Source organism: Pseudorca crassidens, chromosome 2, assembly GCF_039906515.1.
Source record: "Pseudorca crassidens isolate mPseCra1 chromosome 2, mPseCra1.hap1, whole genome shotgun sequence".
In the NCBI taxonomy this organism is placed as follows: Eukaryota; Metazoa; Chordata; class Mammalia; order Artiodactyla; family Delphinidae; genus Pseudorca; species Pseudorca crassidens.
In genome coordinates this window covers 106,424,421-106,439,616 of record NC_090297.1, presented here as the reverse complement: position 1 = coordinate 106,439,616, position 15,196 = coordinate 106,424,421, and the positions used below count along the sequence as shown (strand labels likewise).

At 43.8% G+C, this 15,196-nt stretch overlaps 1 protein-coding gene across 3 annotated transcripts in view; it reads right to left on the bottom strand.

Annotated features, from left to right (window-relative positions):
- LOC137219250 (uncharacterized) overlaps positions 1–15,196 on the bottom strand; it is a 65,776-nt gene that overhangs the window by 38,796 nt on the left and 11,784 nt on the right. Inside the window, exon 2 of one of the 3 annotated variants that reach the window (XM_067727542.1) lies at positions 8,426–8,472. The exons of the other annotated variants lie outside the window; for them this stretch is intronic. The gene's annotated coding sequence lies outside the window, so the exon portion shown is untranslated. The remainder of the gene's footprint in view (positions 1–8,425; positions 8,473–15,196) is intronic. 3 annotated transcript variants of the gene reach the window in all.

Genomic DNA, 15,196 nt, shown 5'->3' with positions numbered 1-15,196 from the left:
ATAAATGTATGTGGAGCACTGGGTTCCAGTGCAGGACTTTGGGGCAAAACCAAAGAAGCTTCTACACCTTTTCAGACATGTGGAGCTCTGGGAAGGTGCATCTTTTCTCCCCTTTGGTGCACGATTCTGGCATCTCCTCAGGAGGTAACCTTAAATAGCCTGGGCTGTTCTTTGACTCCTATGTCTGCAGGGCTGCCCACGGCCACATCCTGTGGTGAAGGCAGTCCCTGGGTCTGATTCCCTCACTCCAGGGTCTCTCTGTGGAGGAAAATGACATGGGATGAGGGAAGAGGATGCTTTCTCACCTGTTGAGGAAGAATCCAAGGACCTCAACATCACCCTGCGGAGGGGCTGGTGGGTAGACCCTGCCTGAATGCCCAGAACACTGAGCATTTCCCAACCCAGGAGCTTGGCTTTGACGGAAAAGTGGGTCTCTGTCTGCAGCTAACTCTTTGGAGATTGAAAAACACTTAACTACCCTTGCCTCTGTCTGAAATAGACTACCCAGGGGCAATGTCAAGTTGGTTCCTCACTTGCAAGGTGAGAGCCTTAGTTATGGCTGGTCAGAAAGCACAAAGAGAAGGAAGAAACAATGGAGTTGGGAGCAGAAAACTCAAGTCTCAGACTGGGTAGCTTAACTTTCTTCCTGTGTAAAATGGGGGTAATAAAAGCAATCCTCCCCACCTCAGAGTTATAAGGACCAAAAGGGGTAATGAATGCTACCACTGACCGCACACTGCAAATGTCACATAACAGTGAGTTATTACCTCTTGCCCACTAATTAATTGTCTCTAATTGTAATGGTACCTGCTTGGGAATGTCTGTGACCCACTGTGTCCGCAGGGACGCCTGGGTGGGCCCCATGGTGTATGGCTGGTGGATGGGAGATGCGCAGGCAGGTTCCCTGAGACCAAGTGTGAGTCTGTCTTTGCCAGAGATTGGTTTGGCTGCTCATCTGGCAGGATGTTTCCAGAGATTTACACCCAAGCAGCAGATGACACACACAAGGCCTTCTTGGCCTCCATCTCTTACTTTGCTGGAGATGGATCTATATGGCTGAAGACCTATGGGAGCTAAGGAGTCCTTCCTTATTTTCTACCGGTCACAAGGATTGGTTCCTTACCATTCCTAAGAGCATGGGCAACCCTAGCAAGTGAAGGACTTAGAGAAAGGCCCTTGGTCACAGGGAACCCCAGTGTGACAAATTAGAAGAGCACAATTTTAAGGAATCCTGAAAGGGAGCAAAAATTAGCACAGGCTTTAAGACATAATAGGTGATTAATTTGAGGATGAAAAATGAATATATTAATGAATAAATAAATATTTGGGTAAAGCGAAGAAACCTTTTATAAGAGGAATCATCATGCCATTCTCCTGATTCTCATTTTGTCTTTTGTGTGAATACAGTTTCAATGTATCATTTTTGTTTAATACAGCTGAGATAACTCAGCTTCCAGTGCTATCTAGGGCATGCCAGACAGAGAGCCAGGGCCTCTGTGGCTAGGGTGGTGAGGGAAATATTCTGAATCCCCAAATCACAGCATAGCAGGTCTAAGGGAGAATTTGGGTAAGTCAGCCAACCCCTTCATGTGACAGATAAGAAAACTGTGGGGCTTCCCTGGTGGTGCAGTGGTTAAGAATCTGCCTGTCAATGCAGGGGACAGGGGTTTGAGCCCTGGTCTGGGAAGATCCCACATGCCACGGTGCAACTAAGCCCGTGAGCCACAACTACTGAGCCCGCGCTCTAGAGCCCGTGAGCCACAGCTACTGAGCCCACATGCCACAACTACTGAAGCCCGCGTGCCTGGAGCCCGTACTTTGCAACAAGAGAAGCCACCACAATGAGAAGCCCGGGCACCGCAACGAAGAGTAGCCCCTGCTTGCCGCAACTAGAGAAAGTCCGTGCACAGCAACAAAGCCCCAATGCAGCCAAAAATAAATAAATAAAATAAATTTATAAAAAAAAAAAAAAGAAAGAAAACTGTGGATCAGAAAGGTTACGTGATGTACCCAGGTCCATAGAACTATGCCCCTCTGAAGACAGCATGTTGGGATATTTGCCTGAGAAAACGTACCAGCTTTCCTCATCTGAGGCAAAAGAAAAACAAAAGTGTTTTACATTTGTTGCTACAGAAGGGAAAAAAAAAAATCAATGAAGTTGCCAAAAAACAAGGCCTCCCATTTAAAGGCGTCAGAGAGACGGCCCAGTGAATATGGGCCTCCGAGCAACCCAAGACTGGTTCCTACAAATGACAGAGGTACCGGGAAGTCGCCTGAGGTAGAGGTGTCATTGAGACCGTGTCTTATCTATTCTTTCACCCCATTTAGCCAGGAAAAGCCCCAAATGGGGCTGGTATCTTTAGGACTATGTACGTCCATCCATTCCCCTGTAACGACTATGACTGTCCCTGAAAATATGATCCACTCTTGCTTCAAGTATCTGTTAAAAGAATATGATCACACATCTGGAGGGCTGAAGGGCTAGAATCTCCCTAGTAAGAACCTCACCATGAGGCCTAACTTTAAAATGGGTCTTCCTAAAAAGTCCTTGAAGTTAGTCTTCCCTGGTAGAAAGAAAGTGGTCCTTCTTTGAGGCTGGGGGTCTGATTGACATTTCTCTGCATTCAAGCTTTTGCTCTTTATTCATTTATCCACCTGGCACTTATTGGGTTTCTATTCTGAGCCACAAAATAGGGTAACTTTGGGAAGACAGAATCCCTGAAATGAAGGGATCATTACTCTCCGGTAATTACCCATACCTCTATACCCCTGAAGACTAGATTATCTATCCTTCTTCTTATCTGAGAAATGTTTTCCTCTGTTGGAGGGGTGAAGAGGGGCAAATTTTAACTGGTTGGTTTAATGCATCCAATCATCTTCAGGCAAAGGTCACGTGTCACGCAATTGGAGCTAAAGTGAAGAGGGAGGTTGGCAGGCAGATCAGAGACCAGAAAGGGCAGACCACAGGCAGAGGAAGGGTTCCATAAGCTTCTGGACAGTAAAGCAAATGTCAAATATGAAAAGTCTTGCCATTCATTCATTCAACAAACACGTGTTGAGCATCTACCGGGTGCCTGATACTACACTAGGGGCAGAGTTATAAGATTAAATACGTGGACAACCTTATTCTCAAGGATCCCAGGATTTAGAGGAAGAAACACGAACATACACAACATTATGATGAAATGAAATAAGTTCTAGAAGAAATATGTACACAGTGCTAGATGGAGAAAGAAAATGCTGAATTTGGATATATTTTTAAGGTACAGTCAGTAGATTCTCATGACTAAAAGTAAAAGGTGAGGGAGACAAAGAATTCAGTGAGCCCAAGAGTTCTAGTTTAGGGGACCAGATGAAAGGCGGGATTATTTAAGTAGGAAAGGGAATACAGGAAGAGATTCTGGCTTTTTAGATGAAAGTGCATGCATTTTGTTTTGCTCGTGGTGTCCATGGGTGGTTGTAAATGTGTCTGGAATTCAGGAGAGAAATCAGAAAATAATGTTGTATTTGGGGAGGGGGGTGCAAAGGGATAAGATGAGGAAAAGAGGCAAACGTAGAGCATAAATATATAAGAATTTGAAAACATGATCCCTGCCCCTAAGAAGATAATGCAAAGTTCCCATCTACCCCATTGCTTTCATGTAGGTCACAAATGGCTTCAAACTGTCAACTGCAGAAGGCACTTTCCACCCTATCTCCTGCCTGACTTTGCAAGATTCACACTATTGACTCCTCAAGGCCTCTTGCAGTTGTCTCCCTGTAGCTTCTGTGATGCCACCTTTCTAATTCTCTCACTTCCCATTTTTTCCCAGCTTTCTTCTACTTTTTTTTTTTTTTTTTCTTTGCAGTACGCGGGCCTCTCACTGTTGTGGCCTCTCCCGTTGCGGAGCACAGGCTCCAGACGCGCAGGCTCAGTGGCCATGGCTCACGGGCCCAGCCGCTCCGCGGTATGTGGGATCTTCCCGGACTGGGGCACGAACCCACGTCCCCTGCATCGGCAGGCAGACTCTCAACCACTGCGCCACCAGGGAAGCCCTCTTCTACTTTTCATGAAGTATCAGGGATCCCCAGACTTCCATCTCAAGACTTCTCTTTTCATTCAACATGCTACTCCTGGGTGATATCCCATAGCTTCAATTGCCACTTACAAACGGATGGTTCTCAAACCAATATCTCTATCCCAGACATCCTCTGAACACAATAGGTGACATATAGAAAGTATATAATCAACGTTTGTCTGTTGAAACTAACTGAGCTTTAGCCGGACTTTTCCCAGCCACAGGCTGCATTAGGACATCAGGATGTCCCATAGTCTTCAGATTCAGCATAAACAGAAGTAATCTTCTCCTGTGGCTGATCTTCCTTTTTTAACCCCTATTCTTTTCTTTAAATTCAGAAAATGGCACCTTTAATACCCAGGTACCTAAACTGGAGTCCAGAGTCATCCCAGGATCTACTGTCTCACTACCATGTTGTCTTTCAGATTCTACCTCCAAAATGTTTTAAATACACCCCTTCCTCCTCACTCTCACTGCCAATGACCTTCACCCCTTCCCCCCCAGTTTCACTGTGAGAGTCGGCTATTTAATATCTCTGGCTCTAGTCTTGCCCTGGTCCAAAGTGCTGTCAGAATGATCTTAAAGGATAAATTTCAAAGTCCTTGTGGTGGGACAGATCCTTTCTCTCCTGGCCCCTTGCTCATTTCCGTCTACTCTCCCCAAAAAGAATCCTTTTTAAGAAAATATTTACTAAGAAGGCTTGGTTCTCGAGTGGCTTTATGACCTCACACATTCTGTTCCCCCTTAGTGGATGCCCTTCCTCCACTTGCCTCCCTTCCCCATTTGTTTACCCAGAAGGCTCCTCTAGACCTGTAAAGCTCACTGTAAGAGTTTTCTTCTTCCCCTGCTTCCCCCGGCTGCCTGGTGGTCACCTTCCCTTCTCCAGGATTCTGTTTATCATTTTTTGCCACTTTATATTGGACTGTTTATTCATCACTACACAGTACGCTCCCTTAAGGGAAGACGATTTATCCATGATTCCTAGGGATCCCTAGCACCTGGAACAGTGGTAGGTACTCAGGGAATGACTGAATAAATGAATGAATGAACCAGAATGATGGGAAACGGGACACACGTATAAAAAAGCTGTGGGAAAAATGTAAGCATGTATACAATGATACACATAAAGAAATGCACCTTCTCTTGGACAACTTCTGCTCTGGGCCTATATAGAAGGTAGCCTTTCTTCAAAGATGTCCTCAAGTCTAATTATTTCACTTACTATGTCTTTTAGAAAGACTGTGGGAAAGAGGGAAGCAAGTAAAAGAAGTCTGCTAAAAGTCCTCTTGAATTTGCCCTCCCATTTCATCTGATCCCTTTCTATATTTGAAAAAAAAGAAAAAAAAGGGCTTCCCTCGTGGCGCAGTGGTTGAGGGTCCGCCTGCCGATGCAGGGGACATGGGTTCGTGCCCCGGTCTGGGAAGATCCCACATGCCGCGGAGCGGCTAGGCCCATGAGCCATGGCCGCTGAGCCTGCACGTCCAGAGCCTGTGCTCTGCAACAGGAGAGGCCACAACAGTGAGAGGTCCGCATACCACAAAAAAAAAAAAAAAGAGTAAAAGATTCCCACTCAGATAGGTGTATAGAAATCACAAACTATTAATTTTTGTTCTGTTTGGAACCAAGTAAAATGACAAAGAGACTGGCTTGTTTTTGCCTTTTTTCCCCAACAAGCTTTCTGGTTCAACATTGCCCAGGTATGAAATTTAATAAGAGAAGGGTTTTAAGCATTCAGTGAGAGGCTGGACCAAATGTGATTCCTTGCAACTCTGAAATTTTGTGATTTCATGAAGTCCAGCATTCTAGGTTGAATGGTCAACAGGGTATTTGTTAGGAAGAATTTGTTCTGTTAGGTTATAAAGCCTCTAAAGGCTGTGGAACTCACCTTTTATGAGATAATTTGGCCACATTTTTGCCCTAAAGCACTTAAAACAGAGCCCTATTGGGAGAAGTAACGTGACTCGAACTTTCTTGGGATGAGTGGGTCCCTTGGAAGTCTGAAAAGATAAGGCATTAGCTACAGAGGTCAGTGGGATCATTAGCATATCAAAAGCTTGATACACAAGGCCTTCCAAAAGAAAGGAGACAGTAGGCTTTATCAAGGAGAGTGAATGGGGTTTACCAGTGTTCGTGTGCGCAAGTGAGTAACAGAGCAGTATGCGTGCAATTTGAAAGTGCGAGATTATTAGAGCTGAAATGAAACATAAAATTTGAAATAGATAGCCAGCAGTTGAGCAGAAAGGCAGTCAGACCTGCTGGGTCACTAGCAATGCCACCCTCAAAGTAAATAAGGGGATCTCTGCATTAGGAGGAGGAAGAGATTGATTCTTGAGATTGGGGTGGGGGTGGAGGTCGTAGGACAAGAACGGATTTAGGTTTCATTATGCAGGAACACTACTTGCTTTCACTTTTTTTTTTTTGATAAATTTATTTTATTTATTTATTTATTTTTGGCTGCACTGCGTCTTCGTTGCTGCACACGGGCTCTCTCTAGTTGCCACAAGTGGGGGCTACTCTTGTTGCGGAGCAAGGACTCTAGGCAAGCGGGCTTCAGTAGTTGCGGCACGTGGGCTCAGCAGTTGTGGCTCGTGGGCTCTAAAGCACAGGCACAGTAGTTGTGGTGCACAGGCTTAGTTGATCCGCGGCATGTGGGATCTTCCCGGACCGGGACACGAACCCTGAGGAGATAACATCTAAGCTGAGACCTGACTGACAAGAAGGGCCAGTTATGTGAGGGCAGAGTGTTCTGGGCATAGGGTACAGCAAATGCAAAGGCCCTGAGGCAGGAATAAAGTTGGCGCATTTCAGGGACTGAAAGAAGGCCAGTGAGGCTAAAGCTGAAGTACTGGAGAGGGTGCCAAGAGATGAGGTTAGAGCGAACCGGGGCCAGATCATGTAGAGCTTACACTAGGCCATGGTAAGGAGTTAGCATTTCATTCTAAATGCAGTGGAAGGCCATTTGGAGATGATTAAGCAGGGAAGCAATGGGATCTGATTTGCCTTTTAAAAAGATTATTCCTAATCCTGCCATCCCCTCTCCCAAACACATAAATGTAAGTACATAAGTGCATGCATCCAGTTTCTCTTAAGAGCATCATCATTTTGCCAGTTATCTGTCATGCGTGAGTCTCTCCCCACCCCCATTTAATCTATTGCCAAATCCTATCAAGTCGGCCTCTTGTGTTTCTGAAGTTCAACCCCACCGGCGCATTCCCAGTGCCGTCATCCTAATTCAAGTCCTCACCACTTCTCACCATTACTCTAGTAGCTCTCTAACTGGTCTTCCAGACTCTTGACTGACGCTTCCACCCCACATACTACTGCCAGATAAATCTTCCAAAAGTAAAGGACTGCTTATGTCACTTTTCTTGCTCAAGAACTTTCAATGGCTCCCCACTGCCCTAGAAACTCGATTATAATTCTCTAGCCCAGTGTCTAAGATCCTTCGCCATGTATCCTAAGCTACTGTTCTCTCCATACGTGCCTACATTCATCCTATGCTTTGGCTAAACTGGTCTATTTACTTTTCTCAGCACATGGCTTGCTTTTATTTATGCTGTTTCCTGGGTCTGAACGGATGCTTCCTCCAATTACATCTGTGAGATGCCTTAGACTGTTCAATCCCTGGAGTCAAATGATACCATCTTCGCGATGCTTCCTCTGCTCTTTCTGACTAGATGTGAACCTCCCACAGGGTTTTGCCTGACTCTTTTTAAAGCATTTATTAAATTGTTCTTTGTATTATAGTTATCTGTGTCCATGTCTTACTCTGTACTAAATTATTAGCTCCTGGAGGATGTTGACTGAATCCTATTCATTTTTTATGCTTGTTAGTCCCTAGCAGAGAACATAGTGTACAGGAGGTACTTGATAAATATTTATTGAATGAATGAATGAACAAATAGACAATTAAACCTAAAATTCATCTTTAGGTGGCATCGTTCAGTAAGATGATTTTAGAAAATTATGAATAATCATTAGAGGGAATAAGAAGGGCCTAGCCCTTTAATCTTCACCATGGCATTTAAGGGCTCCCGGGAAACACAAATAAGCATGGAAATAGGTTTCCATTGTTTTACATGGAATGGATGTGAGAAAAAGTCACTTGGGAGTTGCCTGAAAATCATGTACTGGGTTAACAGTGCCCTAGGACACAGATTCTGTGTCTGTGGCTCCCACTACCCACAGCCCTTCAATCCCCAAGGTCGGTTTATGGGAAATAATGTAGAACCATTGCCCTTAGCAATTAATTTTGAGTTGAGTAGTTCCTTTTTAGAAAAAAAGATAAAAGTTTCAGCTAATTCCCTAATTCTTCACTCTACTATATTAGCATTCCAGAAAGACTGAATTAGCGTGTTGGGGTTTACCTCAATCAGCTGTGTCGGTGAGTTCATTTATCTTCAGCGACGTTGCTCTGGAAGAAAAGTACTGAATGAACTTCCTCACCGAGCAAAGGTTTCTCTTTACGTAGAAAATGGGCACAACGCTTGCTTGGGAAGCAACAAGGCAACCTTTCCTCATTCACTATCTTTTGCTTCATGCACAGACCTTCACTCTCTTTATGAAGGAGGATAATCAGATGTCCCCATTGTTATTTAACTTATACATATTGCCAGTGCATGGTTTAGTTGCAAACCACCTGTTATTAATTATGTCTGAGACTCATGATGCTCCCATGAACTCATGGTGCCTTGTTTTTATCACTATTTAATGGTTAAAAAGACTCCTCCTGGAAGGTTAAGGAATCCACCAAAGATCTGTCCCTCAGCGAGAGAGCAACGTGGCAGTCAACACTTCCTCAGCGTATGGCTCACCTCACGCTGGAGTGGCGCCCCCTTATGAATCCCATCCGTGCCCACACACCTTCTTCCCTACCAACAAGCTGGATACCAGTCATGATTTGAGCAGTAGGGTTGGTTGCCTGGATCTTCTGTGCATCACTTCTGTTGTTTTCTTTTCCTTTCTTTTTTAACGTAACAACTGTAATTTATTTTGAAATACGAAGTCCTCATATCATGTGCTGAGGACTGGAAATTGACTTTATTACCAAGAATTTAGGTAGCTAGCTTTTACCAGCTTCTTAAAATCTCGGTTTTCTCTGGGCCTAGCTCCTGGCCTTCAGGACCAACTACTGTTCAATTGCCCAGAGGGTCCAGGAAAGAATCTTTTCTTTCAGACGCTGTTTTTGTGTCTAAGAGAGATCAACAGGAAGGAAACGGTGCGAGTCCCACCTATCCTTAGAGAGGAATGAGGTATGCACTCGCTTGGCTGGCTGTGGTTTGATGGGGGAAGGAGGAAGAGAGTGCACTTCTTTTATGACGTTTGGCTCCTTGAGGTCGGAAGTATATTCCTGTAGTTCAGGAATATGAAGTAAAAATGCCATTTCTGGATTTCAGCAAAGTCATTTGCAAGGGGTACATCCATGGGTGGAAGGAGAAGGGACGTGAAAACATGGATGCAAATCCTGGTTCTGCTAACAAACAATCCTGGGCAAGCTCTTTCACCTGTCTCAGGCTCAGTTTGCCTAACTGTAAAACGGGAAGAGTAATATCTGGTTCATGGACGTTTTGCCCAGGTTAAATGGGATGGCATGTGTAAGGCCCCTGATAGTCTTATAAACAAGATAGAGAAATATAGGGTATGACAGAAGAATTTGGTGGATTGGTACCGAACAACTAAAAGATTTCCTACGACCTCCCAACCAGCTCTGTCTTTGGCTCTGTCTGGCTCGATTTGTATAGCAATACTTTTGTTAATGCTCGGAGAAACCTTTTTTAAAAAATCTCATTTGTGGATGTTACAGAATTGGGAGAGATGAGTGTCAAATGCAAAAACAAAAAACAAACCCCAACAAAACAAAAGCCCAAAGTAAAAAATCCTTAGAAAGTCAATTCTAACAAAATAAAGTTTAAAGTCCAGGTTGCCTACATAGCAGTAGGTGTTAAAAAAAAAAAAAAAAAAGAGAAGGAGAGTAAAGAAGAAGGGTCTGTGGAAGGAGAAGTTTATACTTCCGTGATGAGGTGCTGGAAACATCAAATGTACTCAGAGGTGGTACCAAGAGAAGTATTGTACCTAAAGCAGGGGAGGTGATAGTTCTCTATTCCATACGAAACAAAATGATCAATTCTGAATGCCTCTCTTTAAAAGGGATACAGACATCAGAATAGCGGCCAGAGAGATTTCTATATCATGTCCTACAAGGAACTCAGATTGTTCAACTTAGAGAAAACAAGTCTTGGAAGGGCCCTCATACTTGTTTGCAAATACGGGAAGGGCCACGTGGTGCTAAGACAGTGTGAGGCTAACTTTAGATGTCTCCACACATAGAACCAGGACCAGTGAGTAGATGAAAGCAAAGCTCACAAAAGGCGCACTGAGCTGCCCAAGTGGCCCTGCCCTGCTGGTGCTTCTCAGAGGCCACAGGGCTCCTTGGGGGAATGTCATCTTCGGGGTTCAAGCACCAGACAGAGACTGAACCAGAGGAACTCAGATTGTCCTTCTCCTCTGAGAAATCCATGGCTCTCTTTGACTCCAGGGTCTCTCAGTTTTCCCCTGAGAAAAGGTTTTGAGGAGACAAGTCCAAAAGTAACTGTTTTTACTAGAATACATTGTTTTTATTATTTATTTTCTAAAATCTCTGAGTCCTGGGCAAGCACTGATTTCCATCAGCGGCATAGTACTGTGGAAAGGGCACTGGATTTGGAGACAGACTAATTTGGGTTAAACTCCAGCTCTAACACTTATCTGCTTCTTCACTTCAGGCAAATTACTTGACCTCTCTGAGCCTCACTTTCTTCATCCGGCAATATTAATACTTAATTTAAGGGTTGTTGGGAGGATTGAATGAGATACCACATCTCACTGATTCTAAGATGCATATTTTTCACGTTCAATAGTTCTGAAATCAAGATGTATTTTAACATTGATGGTACGCCATGGTTTAATTGGGAGAAGTTTTTTTTTTTCTTTCACAGTGTCACAAAAAGTAATGTGGATCTTACAAAAATCAATTGCAACTTATATTCAAAGGAATATGCTCACATATATTAAACACTTAGCATAATAACTGGCATACGAGTGCCCAATACAGTGTTAATTCCATTCTTCCTTTTCTAGACAACTGCTTCAAAACCTCTTGAGGAGCAGGGAGGGCCTCAAGAATTAATTATTGGAATTGGCCTACAGATTCTCAATACAGAAAATTAATGAGAAGGTTCACACCAGATCCTACGGAGGGTTATTTCTACTCTACACACACACACACACACACACACACACACACACACACACACACACACACACACAATACACATTGGGACTTCCCTGGTGGCACAGTGGGGTTAAGAATCCGCCTGCCAATGCAGGGAACACGGGTTTGAGCCCTGGTCCGGGAAGATCCCACATGCCACAGAGCAACTAAGCCCGTGCACCACAACTACTGAGCCTGTGCTCTAGAGCCCACAAGCCACGACTACTGAGCCCATGTGCCACAACTACTGAAGCCCAGGCGCCTAGAGCCCATGCTCCGCAACAAGAGAAGCCACTGAAATGAGAAGCCCACGCACCGAAATGAAGAGTAGCCCCTGCTCGCCTCAACTAAAGAAAGCCCACGCGCAGCAACAAAGACTCAACACAGCCAAAAATAAATTAATTAATTAAAAATTAATTTAAAAAAATTAATGAGAAGGTTTACACCAGATCCTATGGAGGGTTATTTCTACACACATACACATATACTATATATGTACATATACACTCTTTCTCATCCCATTTCCTTGTCATATAAACTTTCTGTACTTTTCCAACTGTGCTTGTTCAGTTTATTTTGTTTCACACATTCTTTGAGCGTAAGGCTAAATGTTTTTGCCCACTTTATCTTAGGAAAGAGGATATCCCTGCCATCACCAACACTCTACCCGCTTCTGCAAAACCTACCATCAAGTTTAATATCTTTCAGCTCTGACTTCTTTCCTCTTCTGGTGCTCAATTCAAGATGCTTTACTTTGTCACAAGAAGCATATAATAAACTCAATGCTGCAAGGATACATCAGTCAGGGAAATTTTTTCTTGACCCCGCTGGTCCAGAACATAATCATCAGAGATGTTTTTGTAGTCAAATACTGTGGTTATAAATGTGGATTTTTCCTCATACAAGAATATTATCTGGGCTTCCCTGGTGGCGCAGTGGTTGAGAGTCCGCCTGCCGATGCAGGGGACACGGGTTTGTGCCCCGGTCTGGGAAGATCCCACATGCCGCGGAGCGGCTGGGCCCGTGAGCCATGGCCGCTGAGCCTGCGCGTCCGGAGCCTGTGCTCCGCAACGGGAGAGGCCACGACAGTGAGAGGCCCGCGTACCGCAAAAAAAAAAAAAAAAAAAAAGAATATTATCTAATCCTTTATAAGATGTTATCAAGTGTATTGTCTCACTATTATTTTGTGTTAGTGAGTTACCTGGGTTAATTACATATTACACAAAATTCACTTCTTTATAGCTGCCTTCCATTTTACTACTTCATGGTGATATATCATCTCATCTTACAGCAATATTAGGAATTCATTTGCCAGCTCTTTCTCTCTAATCCAACTTCTGCACAGTGGATTGGTGCTCAGGACCCTCACCAGAAGATGTGCAGCGGCAAAGCTGAGTTTTGTTTTTGTTGGTATAGTCAGTTAGCTAGTTTATCAACGTTTATTGAGGGCCCACCACACACCCACCACTGTGCTAGGTTCTGGAACTAACCAGAAAGATAAAAGCTAGACCTTCAAGGTATTCATCTTCTAGGCCAGACATGGAACAGAAGCCATACTGAGCCAGGGCTCTCTTAAGTGGCTGACACTTAACTGACTAATCTGTGGTCTCCATTCCCTCTGCAAATGTAAAGACAAGGGCTGCGACATGCTGAGTGATCACAGCCAGTAGTGGCTACTCTAGCAGGCCTGCACCCTGCTACTCCCACCTGTGGAGTTGTCTGCTCACCAGAAGCCAATCTGTTTGTTCCCAAAGTTGTTTATGTTAGTTCTTCCTATTATCGTAATAACACAATTTAATTAAAGTTACTTAAAGTAATGAAATATGAGTGCAAAAGAGATAAGTTGTTTCTGTAAGATCCAAGTTGAATGTTTGGGAAAGGCACATAAAGGTGAATTACTGAAAATGTACTGGCAACTTAGGCGTGGGAGAGCCAATTGTAAAACATCATTAAATCTAGGGCTTCCCTGGTGGCGCAGTGGTTAAGAATCTGCCTGCCAATGCAGGAGACACGGGTTCGAGCCCTGGTCTGGGAAGATCCCATATGCCGCGGAGCAACTAAGCCCGTGCGCCACAACTACTGAGCCTGCGTTCTAGAGCCTTCGAGCCACAGCTACTGAAGCCCGCGAGCCTAAAGCCCATGCTCCGCGACAAGAGAAGCCACCGCAATAAGAGAAGTCACCGCAATGAGAAGCCCGTGCACCGCAACAAAGAGTGGCCCCCCGATCTCCGCAACGAGAGGAAGTCTGTGTACAGCAACGAAGACCCAACGCAGCCAAAAATAAATAAATAAATTTATTTTTTTAAAAAAATCATTAAATCTGGAAAAATCGGATTGCCTCACAAAATGTCTTTAAGATCTCACTCCACTTTAAAGAAACGGAGACAAAATGATTGTGAACGCCTCCGAGGTGTGGCTTATACGAGAAGTAGGATGCAAAGCACTAATGGGAGGCCCTAAACTCAAAAGACAGGCCTTGGCCCTACATCAAAAACTTGAGGGTTGTTTTAAGTTGAAATAAAGGCTTAAGGAATGATTCCATCATTTTCTATGATTCTTGCTTTAACTAACTTGTTCAGCTAAGTCACCAACTATTAACTGAATAGGGTATATGGGTTTCTACTGTTGTTAACATAATAGCCTGTTAAGAGCTGTAATACAGGGTGTGCAGGTAGACAAGATGACTTCTTCCAAGGGAGGAGAGGGCTTAGGATGGGCTCTATGACGGAGGTGAGTACTGAACTGTGTGCCCGAGGATAGAGTAGGAGTTCCTAGGGGAATAAGGAAAAGCCAGTCACTTTCCAGGGAAGGTACTGTCACATGAGTCTGTTTTTAGACTTTTAAAATCAACCCAGAGGCAAGTTAGCATAGGTTTGATTCTTTATTCTGCCATTACTATCTGTCTCTAAGCAAGCTGTCTGTGCTTCAGCGTCTGCATCTGGAAGGTGAGGATAATTGCAGTATGCACCTCAAAGGGCTATTGAGAAAATTACCGGAGATGACCTTTAAATAATCATGCATTAATAAAAACAGATGCAAAATTATCTTAAGGCTTTCTGGGAGCAAGGGAATAGGCATGCTGCAGATGCTTCTGGAGATGATGGAAATGTTGCATACCTCTTCTAAAATCTCCTGCCACTAGCACAAGCAGTAGAAGATTCAAGAGAAGGGAAGGTGTGGTGTAAGCCCCCAGGTGCTGGGAGGGATGTCTGCTCTTGAGATGGGCAAGACAAGTAGGAAAGCAGGTGCACTTGACAACCAGCTCTCAAATTCATACATTACCTCTCACCAACCACTTCCACTAGCTTATTTAGTTCTTTCAACAAACCCGTAATTTTACAGATCCTTCATTTTACAGATGAGAGAACTAACTGGGTCTCATAGAAGTTAAGCATATCACTCAAGGTTGCACAGATGATAAACAGAAATGATAAAATAGAACCCTGCTCACCTTATTCCAAATTCTCTGTGCTTCCCAACACCCCAGACTGTCTTTCTCATGAGCCATTTAGTTGACAAACCATGGGCTGCTATGTCTTGTATTTATTCATCTGTTAAAACTTTTCATAGGACAGGATGCTGCAACTAATAGCTAAAATGAGGGTTGGAGATTATCAAGGATTTCAATTGTCCTGCCTATCTCTGACCTCCATTACCAGGGATAATCAGAAGCTAGCTCTAGCAATTTTCTGAAACTTTCATTAATTTTAAATAAATTTATACAATGTCATTTTCCCCCCTTTATCCAAATTAAAATGTCCTTGTCTTTTCAGTTTCTCATTACAGGCAAATCCCTTGTATGTCTTGCAGACAGTCTGTTGTTTTTCTCTGGATCCTTTGTATTTCTGCTTTGTTTTCTTTGAAATGAAAGGACCCAATGCCGAATTCT